This window comes from Nilaparvata lugens, chromosome 10 (assembly GCF_014356525.2).
Source record: "Nilaparvata lugens isolate BPH chromosome 10, ASM1435652v1, whole genome shotgun sequence".
Classification (NCBI taxonomy): Eukaryota; Metazoa; Arthropoda; class Insecta; order Hemiptera; family Delphacidae; genus Nilaparvata; species Nilaparvata lugens.
This window is the reverse complement of record NC_052513.1, coordinates 2,676,557-2,703,972: the sequence shown is the minus strand read 5'-3', so window position 1 is coordinate 2,703,972 and position 27,416 is coordinate 2,676,557. Positions and strand designations below refer to the sequence as shown.

Genomic DNA, 27,416 nt, shown 5'->3' with positions numbered 1-27,416 from the left:
AAAACTGTTAATGAAGGAGGGAGAATAACATATAAAAAAGTGAAGAAAGAACATGATCACAGGAAGATAAAGTGATGAGAAGAGAGAGAAAAGGAAGATGGAAAGCAATAGAAGAGAGGCGAGACGAAGACGAATCTTACTTGGTTGGAGAATTAATTACTGACTTGTGTCTACTGGGCACTTTAATGGAAGCTTCGGCTGTGCTGAGCAATCTCTTTGTCTCTTTGTCTCAGCCACCAATCTCAATGAGTTCGCCACCTTACAATGGAAGAGGAGCGAAAAGGAGGAACAAGATTGAAAGAGGAGAGAAAATAGCCAGAAAAGAGAAGACGACTCGAACAAAAAATGAAAGATCAGGAAAATGGGGATAATTTCAAGCTGACATCGTAAGTTGAAAGAATAATTTTAATAGAATATTGTGTCATAAACCATGGGTTTTGACAGCTCCTCAAGCACTTCAAATTTTCAATTGATTCCCCTTTTTAGTTTTCAATAGTAAAATCAGGATCACTAGAAAGCCAAATTGCGCTGACTGAATGAAAAATCGCAGAGCTTCAGAGTGGTGGAACTTTCCAGTCTCCCCACCAGCTGGCATTTTCATATTAGATTTTCCCACTTTTTCGAGACAGTCTTTTTTGTGCCGCTCCTCATCAAGGGCATGTGACTGGCCAGGACCTGGACCTTCCTCTAGACCTCACCTTCCAGCCAAGCTGACGAGATGGTCATCATAAAGGGGATTGGTATCGTACTCAATTAATTATTCATCATTTTATTAGTTATAATGTCATGTTGTTTTTTTTATAGGAATTTAAAAATAATAATAAAATATAGAGAATTCAAACCAACAGGAAAATCTTCAAAATATTAAATACTGTACCTAAATAGTTTTCAAAATTAATCAAATTGAAATAAATAGAAACTCATTTTAAATAAGATAATTGAGACTTGTTCGATAATACTGTAATCTGTTTTTCTTTTCTTCATAGCCTAAATTATATAACTTTTAACTTATACATTTCAAATTATTTATTTTTAAAATATTGTAAACCAATAAATTTTGTATTTCTTAGAATGATTTCTTCTTTTTATTTCTTTAAAATATCTGCTCTACCATCTTCAGCTATGTATCTCCTTTGTAACTCTTCTTCCCATCTGGGAAGTGGTGCAGCCCCCAATATTTACAAAAAATTATAACTTGGTTACAAATGGTGATACATATTAATTGTTCTCTATTAACGTAATGCAATTGTAAAAGCTTACTGTCCGGTACGTCACAATTGGAAATGTAAATAGGGATAAAATGCTGGATAAGAAAATGCAAGTCTATGAAAGAACGATAAGGAAGAAAATTGGGAAGCATGATTTTTATTTGATGAAGTGGCGAAGTTTGGACAGTAATGTCCACTCTACCACTCACCCCCGTAGTTAGCAAAAAAATACAAATACAGGGATCGGCATATCAATCTGACGATTTTGTAGTAATTGTTATGTTTGAACCATTGTCATTGAAAAGGCGGGAATGTTGTACATCGACAGGTCTATTCTTGCCATTTCAGTAGCCAGTATGTCGTGGTCAAGTGAACATCAAGCAATTGTGATTGAATCTTATTTTTAAAAAAATGACTCAGTTATTTTAACACAGCGTGTATGTCGCAGACATTTCAATAATTTGAATCGAACGCGCCTGTTTCCAGTAGGAATACGATCTCGTTGTGGGTAAAGGATTTCAGGAACACGTTCTCCGCTTTAAAACGAAACCAACAGGACGAAAACGAACCTTGAGAACGCCTGAAAAACGCCTGAGTAGCTGTTTCACGCTCTCCACGACGTTCAGCAGCAAAGCATGCTGTTGCGTTAGCCATTTGAATGAATGAATGAATGAATTTATTTGCCAAAAACAAAATACAAAAAAGCTTCACAAAAAATAAATATAAGTATATGCTACTGCACTTAAACCAGATACATACATTTATTTAATTAGATATAATAAGGAAATGATATCCTTTATATTATAAATAATAGTTATAAAATGAAGATTTAATGTTCACATGTATAAGTACAGTAGGTGAGGCAAAAACACCGGCAAAAGAAGATTTCTTATCGAAGTGTACGACGAATTCTTCATTCCGACCTAAAATTCCATCCGTATAAGATAATGTTAGTGCAACAACTTAATGCAAATTATTGGGCACATTCCAAAGCCGCTTGCGAGTTCATTCTCGAAAACGTCCACCAGGATTCCGTTATTCTTTCAAGTGACGAGGAACATTTTCATTTTTCGGGATTTGTGAATAAACAAAATTACCGTTGCAGCCAATAATCCACAGAGCTAAAGGAAGTCTTTCAACGAGAAAATGAAGCAATTCCACAAGTGATGATTGAGTGAGCAATGGCAAATTTTAGAATTAGGTTAAGTGAGTGTGTGAAGAGTAACGGAAATCATTTGGATGACATAATCTACAAATAAAAAACTTTGTGAGTAATCTATGTAATTCACTATAAATTGCAAAATTTGATATATTTATTTATTATTTATTTTATTTATTAATAATTTCTACAAAGTAGCACTGATTGGGAGAGAAAAACTAAGGATACTCCTTGTACTATTTCTCTCCCAAATTTAGATAACAAGTCCGAAATAGGACTGTTATCTAACCGGCTAGGGCCGGGCCCTGTACAATACTACATACTTATACAAAGATAATAAGAAAACAGAATCAAAAACGTGTCAGTAGGCTATGGTAATAACTATGAGAGTTCAATATCGGAAAATAAAAAAATAAAGGAGTATCTTAAGATTACATAGGGAATACGGAGGAAGAAAACAGAAAAAGGTAGAGAATGTGAATAGAATAAATTGATTTATTTAATCTACTCTAATCCAATTTCTTGCGCAACCTTTAAGAGGATGAGGGGATATGGAAGTATGAGATGAAGTCGAAAAAGAAAAATTATAATTTTTTTTGAAATGTGAAGCGGTACCAACTGAAGAGAAAAAACAAAGATGAATGAAGATAAAATGTAAAGAACTAGATGTGCTCAAGACAGACACATGATGAGAAGGGTTAATAGATTACAGAGATACCTGCTAAGAGAAAGAGAGCAAAGCAATGAAAGAAAGAGATAATGAAGAAAGAAGCAGAGGAGGGGCAGGAGAAAGTATGACGTATGATCAAAGCCTGGGAGAAAGTTTTCGACCAATGAAAAGAGACTTCCAGCCTAGCGCCTCCTGATTGGCTGGCATTGCCCCTTCTACATCAGAACGCTTGCTATTGGTCCTCGCACTTTCTGTACTCCGATTCCGTATACTGCTACAGATGGCAGCACATTATGGCTTGATTCTGTTGAGCCACGTTTACACCAGAGTTGCCAAAACTGATATTTCAACAAATTTCAGCAATTTGTTGTCAGATCCTTGAAAGCACAGCAACTTGTTTTCTACACAATTTTTTTTGTTAAAAAAAACTTTTTTGAAGAAAACTACTAGTGAACAACATCTTGTTGGCAACTCTGGTGTAAAAGTTGATTAACATCCTACTGGTCCTAGGGTACTGAGTGGGGAGAATACTATAAATGAAGAAAAAGGAGAAGAAAACGAAGTAGAGGAAGCAGAAAATGAGAAGGAAGAAGAAGATGAAGATGATGGAAGAATAGAAGAAGTAAAGAGGAGATGAAGAATGATAGTGCAAGAGGAGCAGATATATTTTTTATCACAATCTGAATTACTGAATAATGAGTATACTTTCAATACCAAAGAATAAGGAAGAGAGATGCCGTCTGCAATTAATAGGGCAGTAGGCGATTTGTCGCCTAGGCTTAATGGACAAATGAATGAATGGATGTTGCCTTGCAACACACAAGAAACAAGATGAACAAGATGAATGGTGGGATGTGATGCAGACAATGATAGGAATTCTCATCCTTAGAACAATTATAATTGGCATGTACATGATGAAAACGGCATGAAGGATGATTAGAAGAATAGGAAGATAGGAGAACAGTGTTGTCGATCCTCTGCCTTGCCACTGCCTTCTATAGAGAAAAGTTGATACCTTTGTATCTGATTATTCATTCTTGTTAAAAATAATTAATTATATTTTACTCGTCAAGGAAATATATTTTTCAATGATTAAATGATAAATTTTCATGATTGCGGTTGAATATTTTGTGGATTAATCTTACTATTAGTTCTGTGAACTGTGGACCTCACGCAGTTTTCTCATCCACAAGTATCTGATGTCAACTGTTCTAGTTGAATCTGTTGAATCATAATTTACTCTTTAAAAAAACTGTTATTGGTTTTCTTCAAGATCATAAACTCACTTATGTTAATAAACTCAGTTCACGTTTGAATTTGTATCCCATATGATAATTTATCCAGTTCCGTGATAATCTTTCCATCTGATAAAAATATTTCTAAACTATTTTAAAATTATTTTTTTCAATCAAGAATATTATAATTTCTTCACCATTATCTAGTTCATTAAATCATTTTTTATTCTATTTTCAATCACCTATTAGATTTGTTTTTCAAATGTGAGAATATTGATACTGTTGGGCACGCATCATAAGAAACATTAAAACCCTACCTTATAGAAACAGACACGGCCAGACATCTGTGTAATGCATGCAATGAATAATCCACTTATCAGCTGATTGATTATGAATAATTCTATAGTCTGATTAATCCTATCTTCAAAGTAGATGATATATATTATAGTGATATCGGAGTAAGGAGGAAATTCCTTTTCCTTTCATATTATCCTTAAAATGCAAAATTTCAGAAAGCCTTGTGTATACATCGACGCGCAGTTCTAAAAGAATATTCCTGCCAAATCTGATCAAATTCTATCAACGCGTTTGGCCGTAATCGCGTTACATACAGACAGGCAAAAGAAAATCCGAGTTAAAACATAGACCTCACTACGTTCGGTCAATTACTAAATTGTTAAAAACGAGCTGGCAACGTTGCAGATCTAGAAAAGGATGGCTATCATCTGCCTTGTAGACTGATAGATAGGGATAGCAACACCAATGTTAATCAAATACTTCCATTATAGCTTGGACCTATTTAATCACAATATAATATTATTATGAGATAAGTTGTACTCAAATTAACTAGTAGTTCTGTGAACAGTAGACCTCACGCAGTATTCTCATCCACAAGTACCTGATTGAAACTATAGATCTTATGGAAATACAGCAATATACTGGCTTCTCCACATAACTGTGTAATCACTTTTCAGCTGATTTATGATGAATAATAATTCTATAGTCTGATTTTTACTTTCCATGCCCTATTACAATAGATAAGGAAAGTATAGCTTGCCACAAGTCTCATATCTGTAAAAATTTCAGGAGCTCCGCCCCATCTATGCAAAGTTCGATTTTAAATTCCTAATTATCAGGCTTCAGATACAATTTGAACAAAAAAAAAATCAAATGGAGTAGATTGAGCATGAAAATCTCTACAATTAATGTTCAGTAACATTTTCTCATAAAATTGAAAATAAGCTTTAAATTCGAGAAAATATGATTATTCAATTGCAAATTATTGTTGATTCTATTAAATCATTCACTATGAAGAGATAGCAGACCTCATGAGTGTCTCCAGGGTTATTGCCCTGTCACCAGCTGGCTCAAATCTTTCAATAGTAGACTTGAGATGCGCGGGAACACTAGCGTCAGGTGATCAATTTTCATAACGGCAAGGAAAATTGTGTGAGTGCGCCACACCAGATTTTTACTCTTATATTGGCGTATTTATATTATCCTTGAGATGCAAAATTTCCAAAAACCTTGTATATACGTCGACGCGCAATTAAAAAAGGAACTACCTGTCAAATTTCATGAGAATATATTACCGCGTTTCGCCGTAAATGCACAACATATAAACATCAAGAGAAATGCCAAACCGTCGACTTGAATCTTAGACCTCACTTCGCTCGGACAATTATTGAGCTTATGTGTTGAAGCAGCATGAAAACCTCCAGCTTTCCCAAAATTGTTTCTATACACAAACATTCCATTGATTCGAGAGAAACGTTCTGATCACGTAGACACGTTTCATCCTCTTTTTCCTCCCTTGATCCTTGTTGATCCTTGATCCTTTTTTCCCCCTCCCTTCCCCATCCATTTTCCATATCTCCTCTCTTCCCTCCAACAACCTCCTTCTCTCACTTCTCCATTTCTTTCTCCCTTTTTCATATCTTTTCTCTTTCCTCTCAGTCACACCTCCATCATCCATCATAAGACAACACTTTTCCCCATCTTTTCCCTGCACTAAGGGAATAAAGTTTTTGTCCCTCTATTTTCCACCAACTAACTTGGGGTTGCGTCACCCTAACATTGTCAGCACAACCCCCCCCCATTTACTCTACCCCCTTACCCCTTATACCACCCTCTATCTTACACCCCCCACCACAACAAATTACGATGTTCAAACACGGGAAAACTCTCAAGGCCTATTAGTGGATGATTCTTTGTTGCTATAGTGAGTTTCACTTCGAACTGTCAGCTTTCCTTGTATGTAAGGTCAATGCTCCCCATTCAAACAATACTGACACAGAGAAACTCACTATGCACCAAGTTCAAGTCTACCCTTAGAAGTGGAGTGTTCTGAGAATAAACAACAAGACTCTAATACACAGTGTCTCTCTGCCTTACTTATTTACTCTCTCTCTCTCTCTTACTATGTCTCATTCTCTCTCTCTCTCTCTCTCTCTCTCTCTCTCTCTTATATCGAACCCGGTCAAGTGTTTATGAGAAGGACAATTATTTGTTGAAACACCGTCGATTTATGAAGTTACATTACAATTTTATACTATCGTTACTCTAATTGCATATTATCTTCATTCTCATTGATCAATTTTTTATTCGTTGAATAATATTAGCATTACCGTCATTTAATGTAAATTAGTGTATAAGCCAGTAATTATTGTAACATACATAAATAAAGAAATCTAATCTGATATATCTCTCTCTCTCTTGATATCTCTTTCTCTCTTTTGGTAGAGATTTACTGGGAAGGGTATTTTGAGTACTCTTTCCAAAGAATGGACATTGATATGTTCAAAGCTCCACCAATTTATTTAGATACAGAACAATATTATCTCAAAGGAATTTCTAAATTATTCATTTCAGTTCTAAATAATTAGAAATTCCTTTGAGATAATATTGTTTTGTATCTACATGAATTGGTGGAGCTTTGAACATATCAATGTCCATTCTTTGGAAAGAGTACTCAAAATATCCTTCCCAGTAAATCTCTACCAAAAGAGAGAGAAAGAGATATCAAGAGAGAGAGATGCAATAATTGCATTCTTTTCTCTTATCATATACAGTCCAAAAATTATTATTTCAGTTCATTTATTAAGTATATTCATCTTAAACTGTATTTTGGACTACATATAAGTGTAAGAGCCAGTAAATATTGAATTTGCATAAATAAAGCACTCAACCAATCAATATCTATCACACAGAAGCTATCAGTTATCACTCACTCTCTTATCATCTCTTTTACTCACTCTCTCTCTCTCTGTTTTGGTAGAGAGTTAGTGGGGAGGATATTTTTAATATTCTTCCCAAAGAATGGACATTGATATGTCCAAAGCTCCGCCAATTTATGTAGATGCATAACAATATGATTATTATCTATAGTTATTATATTACAAATTGCTTTTTCATATCATATACAGTTCAATAGTTATTTTCTTAGTCTATATTATGTAAATTCATCTATAACTTTGCTGTATTGTAAGCTATTGTATATAAGTGTATAAGCCAGTATATATTGTAATCTACATAAATAAAGTACTCAATCAATCAATCAATCAATCTCTCTCTCTACGTTTTGGTAGAGAGTTAGTGGGGAGGATATTTTTAATATTCTTTCCGAAGAATGGACATTGATATTTCCAAAGCTCCGCCAATTTATGAAGATGCATAACAATATAATTATCTATAGTTATTATAAATTACAAATTGCTTTTTCATATCATATACAGTTCAATAATAATTATTCCCTTAGTCTATACTATGTAAATTCATCTATAATTTTGCTGTATTGTAAGCTATTGTATATAAGTGTATAAGCAGTATATATTGTAATCTACATAAAGTACTCAATCAATCAATCAATCTCTCTCTCTAAATTTATCAAACACACTCCAATTATCCTTTCCTCACTGATTCTTACTACCATTTTCTGTCTGTCTTCCATATTCTGTTTAAAATTGATATGATAGGACAGGTCTAGCAACATTGAGTAGAAAAGGATAGCTCTATCTGCTATGTCAAATGATAGACAAGGATAGCAACAATAATGTTAATAAAATGTTGCCATTCCAACGTGGACCTCACTATAGTCAAGTTCAATCACAGAGAAAAAATAGCATAAGTTAATTTTTTGCTCACGCTAAATCTCATCTATAGTTCAATGTACGTCACACTTTAAAATCATTTTTCCTAACCCTCAATGACCTAGTCCTTAATTACAAATAGCAGCTACTAATTATTTTCTTTCAATTAAAATCTTTCTGAGTTCACCACACGAGAGCAGCTTACACACCATTCTCGACGTCTTTATACTACCAGACATAAACATGGCACTATTCTATTTATTTATCTTTTTTAGTAGTCGGCATGCTGTGTTGATTGAATGGGAGTATTTCTTGTAGAGTGTCTTCCATCACTTTTTATTGACGTTTACAACATTCTCTGGAGTCGAAAGAGACGTGCAGCTATAAAGCATAGACAAGCTATGTATATGACAGTTTAAAATACAGATATACAAACATTCAATAAATAGAGCAGTTGAACATAAAGCTATAAAGAAGAATCCATATAGCATATTGAATGTATAGTTATAATTTGAAGAAACCTAAAGTTTACAGGTGTAAAATACACATATAGGAACATCCAGTAAACATATCTGCTGCCCATAGAGGATATTTAGAGGAGATCTTTGAACTGTTACTATACTGAACTATACTATATATGAGATCTCATATACTGGGATACTGTTGAAAATATAGATAAAGGCCCGGTTGCACAACAGCCAGTTGAATTTTAACCATGATTAATTACACGAAACCATCAGAGAAGCCGTCTTCTCAGAAACGCCTTCTCTGATTGGTTCTCGTGAAATTAATCACGGTTAAAATTTAACCGGCTGTTGTGCAACTGGTCCATAGAAATGAAAATGAATTAGTGCAAGACTGAAATATATAGTATGGTCCACGATATAATGGTAGTATTTAATTGACATTGGTGTTCCTATCTATGTCTATCATTCAAAAACAATGTAGAAATATAATGAATTAACAAAAAATATAAATAGAAATACAAATCTCAGTCCCCTTTTTTTGAATTAATAATTTATCACAACATGTTTCAACATTCATGAATTTTGAAACATGTTGTGATAAAATAATTGACCGAGCGAAGTGAGGTCTAAAGGTGCGTACAGATATACGCGCCGCGAACATGAGCAATTCACTTTTAATCAGCTGACTAAATCTGTATTTTTACAGAACAGGTAAGATACAAAAGTAATATAAAAAGCTTGGCATCAGCTGATTGAAAGTGAATTGCTCATACATCTGTCGACGGTTTGGCATTTCTCTTAATGTTTAAATGTTTATATGCTTATATGTTGCGCATTTACAGCGAAACGCAGCAATAGATTTTCATGAAATTTGACAGGTATGTTCCTTTTTTAATTTCGCGTTGACGAATACATAAGGTTTTTTAAAATTTTGCATTTTAAGGATAAAGAAAAGGAAAAGCAGTTTCCTTCGGACACCAATATTACCGTAAAAATCAATCAGACTATAGAATTATTCATCATAAATCAGCTGTCTAATGGACTATAATACTACCCGTTCAAGAAAAGCGAACATCTTGAAAATGTATCTTTCCATCAACATTGTAGACAGTTGCAGCCAGCCAGACCTGATAACAGCGCTTACACTCACATCCCGGGACGACACGTCACGGTACGATAGGAGAGAAAGCTCTATGCTTATTTAGGATTTTTTCTAGACATCTTAAATTGATAAATTATTTATCAATTTTTGGAAAAAAAAACATATTAACAGGTCAATGTAACTTACTGAGCGTGAGGTCTACTGTTCACAGAACTACTAGTTTGAAAAAGGGTACTGAAGTTTGTATTTGTATTTATATTACAAGTAGCCCTAAACAGGAAAGAGACAATTGATTAACAAAATATTCAATATTCAATTATACAATAAAAAGTCTCAATTGGGCTATAGAAATTTAGTTTGAAAAAGGGTACTGAAGTTTGTATTTGTATTTATATTACAAGTAGCCCTAAACAGGAAAGAGACAATTATTGATTAACAAAAAATTGAATATTCAATTATACAATAAAAAGTCTCAATTGGGCTATAGAAATTTATTATTTGATCATTGAAATAGTTATTTGTGCAACTAGTGTGCAAAGTGACAGTTTGCTGCACCGAAAGAAACGTTTACGCCCGAGCCGTGGGCGAGGGCGGAATGGTTTCTTGAGTGCAGCAGAGGAACTTTGCGCACGTATTTCACATTAAGTTTTTCCTACAGTTACCATTGAATATGAAAAGTGGGTAATTATGGGTAAAATTGCCTGAAATGCATCAAATGTTTTTCTGTGTAATTTTATTATTGATAAAAACCTTAATCCTAAAATCCTAAAGTCCTCGTTGTCCTTGGTTATAATATATAATGAATAATAATTTGCGCGTTGTGCTTCGTTGCACCTCTGCTCACTATAGCAGCCCAGTCACTGTTACCAACTTCATTTTGATTTTGCTGCACTATTGCTCCATATAACCTACTAACTATTTTGCGTTGTCATGTTGAAAATCTGGAGTGCAGAAAAATTTTTCCCGCACTAGAGCGGAAAAGTGATTCTTTGCGTTCTGTAATCAGTGCAGCAATGGCCACTTTTCAACGTAACTGCAGGAAAAATATATTAGTCTATAGTCTATTAGGCTATACAAATTTATCATTTGAAATCATTGAAAAATTAATTTTCTTGACGAATAGAAAATAATTGATTATTCTTAACAAGATGAGATAGACCAGGCCATTGGAGCAGGAAATATGGTGCGTTTCATAAAGGCCAGAAGGATTGAATGGCTTTGACATTTAGCCAGAATGAGTGACGAGAGGGTACCATCAAGACTCCTGGAAGAAAGAATGCTTGGGACGAGAAAGAGAGGTCGACCACGGACAAGATGGCTGAACGACGTGATCGGAGACCTCCGGGTGCTGGGCGTGGCAAACTGGCGACAGAGTGCTCAGGATAGAGACGAATGGAGGCGCTATGTTGAGGAGGCCAAAGTCCACCCAGGACTGTAGAGCCGGATAAAGTAAAGTAAGTAAAGTAAGTATTCTTAACAAGAATGAACAGTTGATATTACAATATTACATCCTATATACCGGGACCGATATCAGCTACCCTCTATACATGACAGTGGCAAGGCAGAGAATCGGCAACGCTATTTTCATATCTTATAACGTGAACCTCACTCTATCCCTTGTTCAACAGATATACAAGCTACGAAGTTGTAATATACAGAATAGTTCAAACGCTTCTCAATATATAGATATACTAGGATACAATAATAGTTGTAGTGCGAGTCAAGAATCTATCGGCGGGTCCTTTGCGAGTTGAATGAATATATATATACATGAAGTTGTAATGATATATGCATATAGATGGCAGAGTAGCGCCATATGGCTGTGTGCTGTAAAGTGGATAACGTTTGAATTAAGATGGGAAGAGAGTGTGAGAGAGAGTGAGAAAGAGAGGGCAACAAGTGATGATAGTTCTCAAGAAGCAGAACTTTAAATATGTTGGAGTTGTTATCTGTTTGGTTGAAATTGATATAGGGAGTTGATGGACTGTTGTATGATCTGTTATAGGCACTTGTACGGATCAATCATTTTGTTCTGAACCACTTGAATAAATTCTTCTTCTTCTTCCTCTTATCCTTCTATTCTCCTCCTCCTCCTCCTCCTCCTCCTGCTCCTCCTCCTCCTCATACTTCTTCTTCTTCTCCTTCTTCTTCTTATCCTTCTTTTTTCCTCCTCCTCCTCCTCATCCTTCTTCTTCTTCTTCTTCTTCTTCTTCTTCTTCTTCTTCTTCTTCTCTTCTTCTTCTTCTCAATTCTTCATCCATGGTTTTTTCTAATATATCATTAATTTTATGAACTTATATTTCCTACCAACTATAAAATATAATTTCCTGTTTTCTACCAATGTAGTGTCTTTCAAACTAGTCATTTTCCTCAAGTTATTTTCCTCAAGTTATTTTCCTCAAGTTATTTCCTCAAGTATTTCCTAAATACTTCATTCATGTCACTCGTTTTACATTACCATCACATACCATCGTGTTATCGGATGGGCACGTTAAATTGTCGGTCCCGGCTGAAGTATGACAGTCGTAAGGCCCATTGACGGCTTAAATTATATATATGCAGGCGGTGGGACCTTCCCGCAAGGGACTCCCCACCAACAAAAGCCATACGAATTTACTTTTTTTACCATCACTTTACAATTTCTCTCATTTGAATTTCATCTTCCAACAATATGTGGTTTACGTTGTGTGGTATTTCGTCGTTTTTTGACATAATATAAGAATAGAGATAAATTGAGAAGATTTAGATGAAGATGAATAACACACAGTATAGTCTCTAGTGAGTGGAGATAGGAAAGAAAATATCATAGAGATCGAAAAATAATATTGAGCTAAAAAAGAATAACACAAGTTTAATGAATACTTGGTTTATAATAAAATTATTATTTAACGAAAATCCTAAATAAATGCTGCAAATCACCCCGAAGACTTCTGCTACTGCAGACATTGACAACAGGGTTAACAGCTAGATGGAAATTCGATGAGAACTACTATCCAAAAATTAGTTGCCAGCCCGGGAATCGAACCCGATACCTCCCAATTGCTAGTCAGGAATGCTTACCCTTACACCAAACTGACAATCTCCAGATAGCAGCGCTCATTTTATACGAAGCCATAGCGACCAACCAGTTACAGATGGAATAAAATTAATGCATTCTCTATTCAATTCCATCTGTAAATAATTGGTTTACTTTACTTAGTGAATGAAGAAAAGTGAGTATAGGAAATTAATATTGAGATAAAAATAATATCACAAGTCTAGTGAATGAAGAAAAGTGAGTAACAAGTGGAGTGAGAATAGGAAAAGAAGAAACAGATGAATGAGAGAGAAGAAGATACAGTGAGAAGGAGAAAACAAGAAAGAAAAAGAATAAGATGGAAGCAAACACGATGTGAGAGGTCTGTGAAGTGTATGAAATTACATCCGACCAGAAACAAGGAACATATACAATAATAACTTGTAAGTGCATCTCTGTCTCTGTCTTGATTTATCTCTATAATAATCCGATATGTTTTTGTCCGAACCACTTAAAATACTTGAGGTCGAAACATGTACTCCATTTGTGGCTGTTAGTTTAATAGCTTGCCAAGAAGTATCCGATTGGATTCTATCAATGCACTGCCTAGTATCATTTTCTTCTGGTGAGTTTCTTCTCATTAATCCACTTTGAACTACAGAGAGGTCCACGTTTGCAGTATTTGAACAACATTTGTTGCTATCCTTGTCTATCATCTTTGTATCATCTTCGAATCAACTCTGTATCATCTAAAAATTATCATCCACTTATCATCTTTTATCATCTACGAATTATCCTTGTATCATATTCCTATCATCTTTGTAACATCTTTGTAACATCTACGTATCATCTACTTATCAATAACGTATCATCCTTGTATCATATTCGTAGCATCTTTGTAACATCTCTGTATCATCTCCTTATCATCTACGTATCATCTCCTTTTCATCTACTTATCATCCTTGTATCATATTCATATCATCTTTGTAACATCTCTGTATCATCTCCTTATCAACTACGTATCATCCTTGTATCATCTTTGTAACATCTCTGTATCATCTACTTATCATCTACGTATCATCTTTGTATCATCTACGTATCATATTCGTATCATCTTTGTAACATCTCTGTATTATCTCCTTATCATCTACTTATCATCTTTGTATCATATTCGTATCATCTTTGTAACATCTATGTATCATCTACTTATCATCTACGTATCATCTTGTATCATCCTTATATCATATTCGTATCATCTCTGTATTATCTCCTTATCATCTACGTATCATCTTTGTATCATCCTTATATCATATTCGTATCATCTCTGTATTATCTCCTTATCATCTACTTATCATCTACGTATCATCCTTGTATCATATCGTATCATCTCTGTATTATCTCCTTATCATCTATGTATCATCTTGGTATCATATTCTTATCATCTTTGTAACATCTATGTATCATCTACTTATCATCTTGTATCATATTCGTATCATCTTTGTAACATCTATGTATCATCTACTTATCATCTACGTATCATCTTTGTGTCATCCTTATATCATATTCGTATCATCTCTGTATTATCTCCTTATCATCTACGTATCATCTTTGTATCATATTCGTATCATCTTTGTATTATCTCTGTATTATCTCCTTATCATCTACTTATCATCTACGTATCATCCTTGTATCATATTCGTATCATCTCTGTATTATCTCCTTATCATCTCCTTATCATCTATGTATCATCTTGGTATCATATTCTTATCATCTTTGTAACATCTATGTATCATCTACTTATCATCTTTGTATCATCCTTATATCATATTCGTATCATCTCTGTATTATCTCCTTATCATCTACTTATTATCTAAGTATCATCTTTGTATCATCCTTATATCATATTCGTATCATCTATGTATTATCTCCTTATCATCTACTTATCATCTACGTATCATCTTTGTATCATCCTTGCATCATATTCGTATCATATTTGTAACATCTCTGTATCATCTCCTTATCATCTACGTATCATCCATGTATCATATTCGTATCATCTCTGTAACATCTCTGTATCATCTCCTTATCATCTACGTATCATCCTTGTATCATATTCGTGTCATCTCTGTAACATCTCTGTATCATCTCCTTATCATCTACGTATTATCTTTGTATCACATTTGTATCATCTTTGTAACACCTCTGTATCATCTCCTTATCATCTACGTATCATCTTTGTATCACATTCGTATCATCTTTGTAACATCTCTGTATCATCTCCTTATCATTTACGTATCATCTTTGTATCATCCTTGTATCATATTCGTATCATCTTTGTAACATCTTCCTATAGTGAGGTCCACGTTATAATGGCAGTATTTGATTAAAATTAGTGTTGCTATCGTTGTCCAACATTCAAAAAAAAGATAGTGCTATCCTTTTCTAACTCCGCAACGTTGTCAGATCGTCTTTAAAAAAGTAGGAAATATTATTAATTGACAAAATATTCAAGCTCAAATAGGAGAATGGACTATTTACGAATATAATAGATTATTTTGAACAAGGATGAACAGTTAATATTACATCAGCTATCCTCTACAGGAGGCAATGACAAGGCTGAGAATCGGCAACGTTGTTTTCCTTATCATCAATGTATCATCTACGTATCATCTTTGTATCATATTCTTTTCATCTTTGTAACATCTTCCTATAGTGAGGTCCACCTTATAATGGCTGTATTTGATTAACATTGGTGTTACTATCCTTGTCTATCATTCGACAAAGCCGATGGTGCTATCCTTTTCTACCTCCGAAAAGTTGCAACATCGTCTTCTAACAATGTAGACATGATCAATTATCATAATTTATCATTCAATCATGGAAAACTTTATTCTTTTTTTTCTCTTATTAATTTATACTTATCATCATCATATTCCTCTTTTTCATCTTCTATTTTAGTTGAAAAAAAATTGTGGTTTCTATCTCTCTTTAATTTAGTGAATTTTCTATATTATATTAGACTATACTATATTATATTATACTATTAATATATTAGAATTGTAATTTCTGTTGTATCAAGAAGGCTATTATGGGAAGTATTTCTTCCTGGTGCCCTCATATTGTAATGTAAATAAATATATTTTTAACAAAATTAAATTAAAAATATTTTTTTACGAATGGAATGTAATTGATTATTATCAACTGGACAGAACAGTTGATATTACAACACTTATAAAAGTATCACCTATCCTCTATAGAAGGCAGTGGCAAGGCAGAGAATCAGCAACGCTGTTCTCTTATCTTTCTCCATTGCCAGTATAACGTGAACCTCACTATAGGGTCAGGTTGCACAAAAGCCTGATAATTTTAAACGGCGATTAAAACACAAGAGAACGAATTAGAGAAGATTTTACTGAAAAGGAGGCTTCTCGGTTTGGTTCATATGGTGTTTAATCTTCGTTAGAATTCAAGAGGCATTTGTACAACCAGGTAATTGGACGAGCGAGTTCTATCTTTTGACTTACTGAACGCCCATGTCGTTGTCCGTCTGTTTGTTCTACAATAAGTTAAGAAAGAATTGATCAGTCACCTTCAAGTTTTTAAAACGTATTCTTTGAACTTTTTCACAGGTTAAGTTCGTTGGACAACAAAATTGACTCACTCCTTCGCCCTTTTTCAGGATATAAGAATAACATTGAAAGGGCATAAGAAAAAAATTGTTTTGATTTATCATTTAGTCAGCAGAAGAATTCATTGCATGCAATTACGACAGCTTTTTCATTCATAACATCAGCTGAGGCTATTTGGGAGCTATCACAATCAAAGACCTTAAAGAGATATAGACCCACAATGCCTATGCCTTCCCAATGATAGCTCTTACTTGAAATTAAAGGCCGCCATTGGGGATATTTTAGCACGAGATATTATAAATAGATATTTCAAATGAATATTATTAATGTATTTAAAAATCCAATTGACTTACAATTTACTTAGGTACTGTATTATTTTCAAGACTCAGTAATGTAATTTTGTATGTACAGTTGCTGTAAAATTTGATTTTATCTTTTGTCTTACTGTATTCAATATTTGACTTTGCCTATTGTTCTAAGAATTTAACGGCAATAAAATATTTATTTATTTATTCATTTTATTTATTTATATCTATACATTTGTAATATTATAGATTATAAAGGCATTGGTATGTAATAATCTTATAGGTTGCCCCCTCAATGGCCGATTTCAATTCCAAGTACGACACTAGCGCTGCATGTGAGTCTATGCATCTTTAAGGTCTTTGATCACAATCATAGACAATACAACATAATTTACAACTTTTATACGGGTTGAGATATCAATGTGCGGTTTTCGTCTTTCATATTCTCTTGGGACTCTGAATTGAAATCATGTATCACATGACCACCTTCTTATTTAAACAGATGAATTTGAGTTCATATGAGGGTAGAAGATGTTGTAGCGACAGAGTAATTTTCCATTTCAAATAGGATCCCCAATGAAACCTACTTTCAAATTATTCTTGTAAAAGAATAAATATTTAGCTGTTTCCATAATTTTCACCAACTCAGTATAATTGAAACTACTTGCGGATTTAAAAGATTACAATACAAGAGATCATGAGCGAGTTTTCCAACCCAGGGGGTCACTAGTAATATATGAAATAGCTTACCAATATACAGACAGCACCAGAAGAGTAGTTCAATCACACAGGTAATCATCTCAGCTATTCAATAGATAAGGACAAACCTGCAACACAGAAAATACTCTCAATCAACCATTAGTTAGTAAAAGTAGTTGCAATGTAACAGAATCAAGTCATGATGTGCTGCCATCTGTAGCAGTATACGGAATCAGATTACAAAAAGTGCGAGGACCAATAGGAAGTGTTGTAGCGTGGAAGGGAGGGGCAATGTCAGCCAATCAGAAGGCGTTTGGCTAGGAGTCCCTTCTAATTGGTCGAGAGCTTTCTCCTGGTACAAAAGACTTTGATCGTCATTCTTTCTCCTACCCCTCCTCTTCTTCTCTAATCTGAATTTGGTTTAATTAGTTTGAAACTATAAAATACTAGCAAATCAACACTATAGTGCGTTTTCAAATTTATTCAAGTAAGTAAGTTACAATACATTCTGGTTTATACACGAATCCACAATAAATTACAGTACAACAGCTAAATATGCAACAAATTTCACATATTATGAAAACTTATTAATTGCAATGAAGATTGAATGCAAAATTAGAATATTGATAATATAGTATTGTAATGTAACTACATAAATCAGCAGTGTTTCAACAATGAATAAATGATAATTTCAATGAATAAATATACACCCCACTATAAATTATATGTGTTGGGGTATAAGTAATTAGTTGCTTATTGCGTGTTATAATTACTATTTACAAACTTCATTCACTGATATGGGATTAAAGTTTTTATAATAAAATTAGTAAAAATTTATAATACAAAGAAAAATTATGAATTTATTTATTTATTGAATCATTGAGAATTATTATACAACTTACAGTAAAGTACCACAGGCAAACTTGCGCCCAAAACGGTTCCAATTCTAATTCATACAACAGTCCAAATGTAGCTAGAGGTTATAAGAGTCACTTCAAAATTCTTCAATTACACACTCAATTTGTAGATAAATTTGTAGATAAATATTAATAACTATAACATCTTGGAATAGTAAGATGATAATATATTTCCTTCTCGAATAGACTCAGGTTTCTGTGAATATCCTGCCTCTTTCCATTCCATTACACTATAAACAGGCAGAAAAGTCTCATTGGAGCAAGGAAAATCGTCAATTTACTTTTCACACACATGCACGCACCCCGCACCCCAAAACACGACCAATGAACACATGCGATTGCAGCTGAAATGGACGGGAAAACAACGAAATAAAGAGAGAAAGATGTGAAAAGGAAGAAGAGAAACAGTGTAAGAGAGAAAGGGAGTGCGAGAGTAGATAAAGTTGGTCACGAACACTATTGGAGAATGGCAGAATCTAACCAGCCATTGCGTTTTATAGACCGTTTTACCTCTGTTCCGCTTTCGAGTCATTCACTGAAATGCTTTACTATGGACTGTTCTGCTTTTTACAACTTTTTTCTGACGTAACATACCTGCATCTTTACTTCTTCATTTTCCCTCATGTACTAGTTTCTTGTTTCTTCTTCTTACTCTCCTCCTTCTCCTTCTTCTTCTTCTTCTTCTTCTTCTTCTTTTTCTTCTTCTTCTTCTTCATCATCATCTCATCATCATCATCACATCCTCATCATCATCATCATCATCATCATCATCATCATCATCATCATCATCATCATCATCATCATCATCTTCTCTCTTCTTCTTCTTCTTCTTCTTCTTCTTCTTCTTCTTCTTCTTCTATTATCTTCTTCTTCTTCTTCTTCTTCTTCTTCTTCTTCTTCTTCTTCTTCTTCTTCTTCTTCTTCTTCTTCTTCTTCTTCTTCTTCTTCTTCTTCTTCTCATCTTCTATCTTCTTCTTCTATCTTCTTCTTCTTCTGCTATCTTCTTCTTCTTCTTCTTCGTCTTCTTCTTCTTCTTCGTCTTCTTCTTCTTCTTCTTCTCTTCTTCTTCTTCTCTCTTCTTCTTCTTCTTCTTCTTCATCCTGCACTCACATCGTTGCACATCTTGAAAATCCCCGAAGGAAAGAAGAGTTAAACGGGTAGATATTTAAACGAAAAGCAACGAAAGAAAACTTGTGGGTCTCTGGTGTCCAACTTCTTACTCTTCATTTTCTCTCTCACTCTTACTCTCTCTCTCTATCTCTCTCCCTTTTTGGGTCGGAAGATCTTATTTATTACGTTTTCCCTTGAGCAGGGAGCTGGATAGAAACATGAGAGAGAGAGAGAGAGAGAGAGTTCCAGGAATTTCTGGAAAATAAGGATAGGATAAGAACAGGCACAATGCTAAATGGAAGAATAAAACGGTTATTTAGTTGAAAATTAAAGACATTAGAATGAAACTAAGTTGATGGGATAAGCTGATTATAGTGAGTTCCAAGTTATAATATCAGTGAGCAAGGATAGGAGAAAAACGTTGCCGATTCTCTGCCTAGCCACAGCCTTCTAGCGGATAGCTGATACCAGTATATCTGATGTAATAGTATTAACTGTTCATTCTTGTTTAAATGAACAATTATATTTTATTCTTCAAGAAAATGTGATTTTTAATGATTAAATAATTGACCGAACGTAGTGAGGTCTATGTTTCAACTCTTTTGTCTGTCTGTATGTAACGCGATTATGGCCAAACGCGTTGAAAGAATTTGATGAGATTTGTCAGGAATATTCCTTTTTCAACTGCGCGTCGATGTATGAACAAGGTTTTTTGAAATTTTGAATTTTAAGGATGATATGGAAAGAAAAGGAATTCCTCCATACTCTGATATCACTATATACTTTGAAGATAGGATCAATCAAACTATAGAATTATTCATAATCAATCTGCTGACAAGTGGATTATTCATTGCAATGCATCATCATTGATGTCTGGCCGTGTCTATTTCTATAAGGTGAGGTTTCAATTTTTTTTATGATGCGTGCTGATATTGATCAGTATCAATATTCTCACATTTGAAAAACAAAATGAATAGGTGATTGAAAATAAAATAAAAAATGATTAAATGAACTGAATAATGCTGAAGAAATTATAAAATAATCTTGATTGAAAAAAAATAATTTTAAAATAGTTGAGAAATATTTTTATCACATGGAAAGATTATCACGCAACTGAACAAATTATCATATGGGATAGAAATTCAAACGTGAACTGAGTTTATTAACATATGTGAATTTTCGATCTCCTTTGGGCCTCACTATAGAAAATTAATACAAAGATGATACGACGATGATATGAAGATGATACAAGGATGATAGACAAGGATGGCAACACCAATTTCAATCAAAAACTGCCATTATAACGTGGACCTCACAGGAAGATGATACAAAGATGATACGAAAATGCTACAAAGATGATAGGAAGATGCTACAAAGATGATAGGGAGATGCTACAAAGATGATAGGAAGATGCTACAAAGATGATACGGAGATAATACGAAAACGCTACAAAGATGATACGAAGATGATAGAAAATGATAGCAACACCAATGCTTATCAAATACTGCCATTATAGCGTCGACCTCACGACAGATATCTCTAAATATATTCAAAACAGAAAGACAACATAGTTCGCCCACCACCTCGAATAAGGATGAGTTATTTTCATTGTTTAAACAAGAATAAGAAGAAGATTTTAATTAGCGAGAGTAGTGAAGCTGGAAAGCGAACGTCTTGCTCGACTAATCACAGCCCGGGTTTTCCACGAATGAAAAGCCCTTTCCACCGACTTTCCCAGCAGCAATGAATGATTAGCATTCAAAGTTCACTTGCGCTCTGGAAAATTCTAGCTCCAAGAGAACAGGTTGCAGAGAAAAGTATTGGAGAAGTTGTCTGTCTATATATCTTCTGCATCGACGGTCGATTTGAATTGGAAAGTTGCTTTGGATTCGTAATTGGGTTTAGATTTATTGGGGAAGAATGATAGTGATAGTGTTACAAGAGAGAGTTAAAAATGGATTGGAGTGGGAAACAGAAAAGATAAAAGGGAGTTCTCGGTGTTCTTGTAGTGTACAATTTTCTTTATCAAATTGTAATATGAATGACCGATATTTGACCGAGCGAAGTGAGATCTAAGATTAAAGTCGACGGTTTTGCATTTCTCTTTATGTTTATATGTTCCGCATTTACGGCGAAACGCGGTAATAGATTTTCATGAAATTTGACAGGTATGTCCCTTTTTAAATTGCACGTCGTGGTATATACAAGGTTCTTGGAAATTTTGCATTTCAAGGATAATATAAAAGGAAAAGGAGCCTCCTTCATACGCCAATATTAGAGTGAAAATCAGACTATAAAAATATTCATCATAAATCAGCTGTCGAGTGGATTATACAATTGCATGCAATGGCGCATGCAATTCAATATCTCAATGTAACTTTGTGAAAAAACAGCTGTTGTGTGGACTATTAATTGATAACTTGAAGACAATTGATAACTTGAAGTGGAATAGAATTTTCTCCCGACTTTTCTCTGCTTTCAACTCGGTAAGCTTTTGATGATAGTAGCATAGTGCATAGCTGTTTACATCAAATTATTAGCATTGTCAATACAACAGCCCATACAGCCATTAGTCGTTTATACACCGATATCTCGCCGACACGACAGGACAGGACAGAGGAGACTGTGGTTTATAAGTGCGCGAGGTCTACTGTTCACAGAACTACTAGTTACATTGGAATAGAGGCATATTTGAAGGAATATTAACACATTTGTACACTGGTAATAGAATATGATGAAATAAGAAATAACAAACTACGGTAACCAAGTCGGTTGTATTCATCTACCAAAATATCACCTCCACCACTACATGAAAATTAAAGTTATACGGATCAACCAATCATGTTTCCACCCGTAAAATCCATTCTAACCACCAACTCGGATTACAGGGATTCGAATTATCGAGACACGGACCTCACTTCGCTCGCAAACTGAAACAAAATAACCCTTTTTCTCCAACTTATCCCGACACTAGCTTCGAAAAGTTTTCCACTAACTCTCTCGTCCACTCTGAAACTCTCTGCAGACTGTATCGACCCTTGGGGTCTTCTGGACCCCTCTCACTCACTGGGGGTCTTCGGGACCCCCCCTAACTCACTAGAGGTCTACAGGACCCCCTTCCTGGGTCTCCCCAGTTCTGGAGTCTCCTAGACGAGGAGGGGAGAACGGTAAAGACCACCAACTACATTGCAAATCCAAACTTTGTAATTAATTCTGAAATGTTGGGAAAGTTTGTGGGGAAATAGTTAGTGGGAAACACATGCTGCAACCAGAGTGAATATTGTAGACAGAGTAAACAATTGTCAGTCTAGCCTAGAGTGAATAAGCTATCAAAGGATTATGAATTCCATACAAACAGGCCAACTACTAATGGAACTATTAATGAATTTGATGGATTAAGAGCGTTGCAAAATGATGGTTGGATAAAATATATGTATGTACCTGCATGCGAAATAATGCCTGAAATTAATTGAAAATATAATTGAAGAGACTCTAGAAATTGTCAAAAAATCATTTTATATTTGATAGAATTAGTTGACCGAGCGAAGTGAGGTCTAAATGTGCGTACAGACTTTCGCTCTGCTCCGCAACCGAACGTCACTCCAGCAGAGCGATTGATGATCGACCGGGGAGCAACAGTGGTTCGACCGGGGAACGCGAGAAGATCTAACATCTTCCGTAACGTTCATGATGGGTGCGTGGGAGGAGCGACTGTGATACGATGGAGGAACGAGGGCGGTACGAAGGCGGAGCGTGCTCGGTGCGGGTTGGAAGTGCGTATATGTGTACGCAGCTTATGATTCAAGTCGACGGTTTGGCATTTCTCTTAATGTTTAAATGTTTATATGTTTTTATGTTGCGCATTTACGGCGAAACGCGGTAATAGATTTTCTTGAAATTTGACAGGTATGTTCCTTTTTAAATTGCGCGTCGACGTATATACAAGGTTTTTGAAAATTTTGCATTTCAAGGATTTCCACGTATATACAAGGTTTTTGAAAATTTTGCATTTCAAGGATAATATAAAAGGAAAAAGGAGCCTCCTTCATACGCCAATATTGGAGTACAATCAGACTATAGAATTATTCATCATAAATCAGCTGTCTAGTGGACTATAATACTACCCGTTCAATAACATCGAACATCTTGAAAATGTATCTTTCCATCAACGTTAGTAGACAGTTGACTATAATACTACCCGTTTAAAAAAACATCGAACATCTTGAAAATTGTATCTTTCCATCAACGTTACGTAGACAGTTGCAGCCAGACCTGATAACAGCGCTCACACTCACACTCCGGGACGACACGTCACGGTACGATATAGGACAGAAAGCTCTATGTTTATTTAGGATTTTTTCTAGACATTTTTAATTGATAAATTATTTATTAATTTTTGAGAAAACATAACAACAGGTCAATGTTACTCACTGAGCGCGAGGTCTACTGTTCACAGAACTACTAGTATTTCACAGCAGCATGCTTTCTTGTGTGCTCACACATCATCAGCTTCAAGTTACTGTAAGATGATGACGTGTAAACACACACTCCACCTCCGTAAACAAAGCCATGGTGCATACTGGTGACGTCAGCACAGGTATGGCTCCTACCAATACCTGGTATTACTTAGGTAATGGGTTGCTTAGGTGATTAGGTAATCACTATACTTGGGTAATATTAGGCATTGCTCCTACACCAATAAAAAACACTAGCTGATATAGATCAGCTGAAATCAACAAATTTTTATTGGTGTAGGAGCCCTACCTGTGCTGACGTCACACGAATGCACTATCGCTTTGTATACGGAGGTAGTGTGGCACATACGAGAGCATGCTCCTGTGAAATGTGAATTTTTATTAAAAATAAATTGATTTTATGACAATTTCGCGAGGCCCTTCAATTATGAAAAAGTTCCTCAACTTCAATATTCACTCTACAAACTTAATTAAAAACATGCTTTTTGTACGCAGGGATAATAATCATAGAGAAAAGATAGCATAAGATATCCCATGGTATAGGGCGTTCATGATACAAATTTCACTGTTAATTCAAGCCAATAGTCCTATTAGTTATAATTTATCGTGGAGATATGTGAGGCTGGTAGTCTCTCATACTGTGCCGTTCTTAAGCTGCGTACAGATATACGCGCCTCCAACCCGCCCCGCGCACGCTCCGATCATGAACGTTACGGGAGATGTTAGCTCTTCTCGCGTTCCACTCTTGCTCCCCGGTCGATCATCAATCGATCTGCTCGAGTGACGTTCGGTTGCGGAGCAGAGCGAAAGTCTGTACGCACCTTTACACTCTCACTGGGCCAAGACAGTAGTCGGCTTGAATTAACAAGAATCGGTTTGAAAATTGAAACATAAACGACTTATGCCATGTGATATCTTCTTATGTTATTTTTTCTCTATGGTTAATCATAGAGAAACAATAGCGTAAGTAGATATCCCATGGTATAGGACGTTTATGTCGCAACTTTTACTGTTATCCCAAGCCGATAGTTCAAGTAATTCTTTCCTGTGAAGCTGTGTGACGCTGGTAGTCTCTCATATTGTGCCGTTCATACACTCTAAAAATCTATAATAATCGACAGTAATCTGCTTGATAACAGTAAAAGTTGCGACATAAACGCCCTATACCATGGGATATCTACTTACGCTATTGTTTCTCTATGATTTAATTCACCAAGGAAAAATATCTACTGGGACTATTGGCTTGAGTTAACATTGAAATTTGGAACATAAACGACTTATATCATGTGATATATTCTTATGTTAACTTTTCTCTATGATATAATAATTCCATTTTTAGAGTTCTCTTGAAGGATAATTTAATTTTAGAGTAACTTCATTTCTCAATTTCTGAGTTGGTTTGAGCACCTGATGTAGGCCTACTTGCTTACAAATAATTGTGTTCTTGAAGAATCTATTCTTCTTGAAGCAAGTTTACCCCCTCAATCTCCGCAGGGATTGAATGATATTGAAGGATAATTTGGTTTCAGACGAGGTTTATTTCACAATTTCTGAGTTGGTAAAAGAGCCTGATGTTTTTGCTTGCAATTAATTACTGCAGTACATGCTCTTTGTTTTAGTACATACTAAACAATCTTCAAGAATTATTATTTCATGTTAGAGCAAATTCATTTCATGAACTGCGTGTTTATTGACTGAAGGAAGATGAGAGTTCTTCATTAAGGGTGTTTTCTAGATAAATAAGCTCGACTAAAACTCATAAAACTGTCAAGTACAAAAGTTCTTCAACCGAGTACTGTCTGAGACCATGACAAACTTCTCTTCTCCCGCATATTTTTTTCCAATTCTTGGAAACAGTATCTACTCATCTTTGAGCTTTTCCTCTCTTTTCAATTCTTTTTCTCACTTTCATCCTCACATCCTTATTCTTTCTGACTCCTCTACAATTTCTTATGCTTCGCCCATCTCTCATTGTTATTGTCTATCAATCACGTTCTTTCCCTTTATTCTTTCTCATTGTATTATCCTATTGGTCCTTAGCTTTTATCCTGCTCAATATCTTGTTTTACATATAGTTATCTATCTAGTTAGTCTATCTGTCTAGTTACCTATCCGCCTTGATCAATTATTTTTCAATTTCTCATTTTCTACTTTGTTATCATCAATGTTTTCATCATGCAAGTCTTTTGTTCTTGTTTCCTTCTTCCTTTCTGTTCTCTTTCTTCGTAATGATCCCCTCTCTTTTCTCTTTCTCATCCCGCTTCGCCTTTTTCCATTATCAGTAACATTTCTATCATTTATTTTTATACTTATTTATACTTTTTATACTCTTTCTTTTTAAACTTATTTTTTTCATAATCATCATCACCACTTTTTTTTAATTTTTCCTTCGACTGGTACATGTCTTCATTCTTCTATTTTTGTTCTTTCTCCTCTGCAAGCATTATATTATTATTTTTCTTCCATCTTAATCCAATATAATTATCTCCTCTTGCTTTTCCATCCTCTCTCATCACTATCCAATTTTTCTTCCTTTTTCTGCTTCTTTCATCTTCACCCAAATCCTTCCATAAACACTTCTTCCACATTCTACTTCTTTTATTTTTCCTACTTCTTCTTCTCCTCCTACATCTATCTTCATCCGAATATAATTTTCTTCCTTCTTTTCCTTTTTCTTCCATCTTCACCCACGATCTTCCATCAACATACACTTATTCTCTTTTTCCTATTTCTTCTTCTCGTCCATCCATCTTCATCCAAAAATCATTTTCTTCCCTCTTTTTCTTTTTTACCATCTTCACCAAAGTTCCTTCCGTCAACATCTACTTATTTCGTTCTCCTATTTCTTACCTTCATCTTCTCCTCCTCCTCCATCAATTATCATCCGAATATCATTTTCTTCCTTCTCTCATCTTCACCAAGAATCATCATCCATCATCATCTTTTCTTTTTCCTATTTATTTTTCTTCTCTACCTCCTCCTCCATCTATCTTTATCCGAATATCATTTTCTTCCTTCTTATCTACTTCTTCCGTCACAACCCAAAATTCTTCTATCAGCATATCTTCTTTTCTTTCTCCAATTCTTCTTCTCCTCATCCTCCTCCTCCTCCTCCTCCATCTATCATCATCCGAATACAATTTTCTCCCTTCTTTTTCTCCTTCTTCCATCTTCACCCAGAATCCATCCAACAACATCTACTTCTTTTCATTCTTCTAATTTATCCTTTTTCTGCTCCTCAAATCTATCTTCATCCGATATTTTTTCTTGTGCCACCCCCAACCTTCATACAAACAAAGTTAGTGGCAAAAGCTACTGTTGGACTCTGACGTTGGA

The 27,416-nt window shown here is 34.8% G+C and overlaps 1 protein-coding gene and 1 long non-coding RNA gene across 2 annotated transcripts in view; both read right to left on the bottom strand.

The window, feature by feature from the left end:
* Nucleotides 1-27,416, bottom strand: part of LOC111043539 (transmembrane protein 132E-like) — a 312,195-nt gene that overhangs the window by 97,735 nt on the left and 187,044 nt on the right. The gene's annotated exons all lie outside the window — the stretch shown is intronic.
* Nucleotides 1-27,416, bottom strand: part of LOC120353225 — an 84,583-nt gene that overhangs the window by 36,616 nt on the left and 20,551 nt on the right. Inside the window, exon 2 of the long non-coding RNA XR_005572237.1 lies at nucleotides 17,630-17,706. This is a non-coding gene — a long non-coding RNA (uncharacterized LOC120353225). The remainder of the gene's footprint in view (nucleotides 1-17,629; nucleotides 17,707-27,416) is intronic.